Source organism: Anser brachyrhynchus (genome assembly GCF_964034855.1).
Source record: "Anser brachyrhynchus genome assembly, chromosome: 7".
NCBI lineage: Eukaryota > Metazoa > Chordata > Aves > Anseriformes > Anatidae > Anser > Anser brachyrhynchus.
This window is the reverse complement of record NC_137701.1, coordinates 2,617,960-2,618,335: the sequence shown is the minus strand read 5'-3', so window position 1 is coordinate 2,618,335 and position 376 is coordinate 2,617,960. Positions and strand designations below refer to the sequence as shown.

General features: G+C 43.4%; 1 protein-coding gene and 1 long non-coding RNA gene across 3 annotated transcripts in view; one reads left to right on the top strand and one right to left on the bottom strand.

The window, feature by feature from the left end:
* PLCL1 (phospholipase C like 1 (inactive)) overlaps positions 1-376 on the top strand; it is a 199,071-nt gene that overhangs the window by 115,300 nt on the left and 83,395 nt on the right. The window lies entirely within an intron of this gene.
* The window catches only part of LOC308198154, a 4,945-nt gene extending 4,569 nt beyond the window's left edge, over positions 1-376 (bottom strand). The window contains exon 1 of the long non-coding RNA XR_013953662.1: positions 238-376. This is a non-coding gene — a long non-coding RNA (uncharacterized lncRNA). The remainder of the gene's footprint in view (positions 1-237) is intronic.

The following is a 376-nucleotide window of genomic DNA, read 5'->3' as shown; positions in this document are numbered from 1 at the left end:
CTGGGAAGAGAATAAGCAGAAGTGTAGCTAAAAATGAAGATAATACAACAACAACAACAAGACAATCTCTAGTTCAATTCCATTTTACAAATCAGAGTTACCCTAAGGAATAATTTAGCATAGACTAATAGCAATAGGAAACTTCCTGTGGGGACCACTTATGCAAATTCTACTCTAGCAATGCAAATTGCTATTTGCAATGAATGGGATGGAACTCTCCAGTGTATGGAGGCAGACCTGGGCTAAAGTTTAACCTTGGCCTTGCAACTCCAATATCTGCCATCTTTGGCTGTTGGTGGGCTCTACCAGCCAATTTGGTACCAGTAGTACAGAAAAGCTGGCACGTGGAGCTGAGGGATGGCATGGCGGTGGGGGG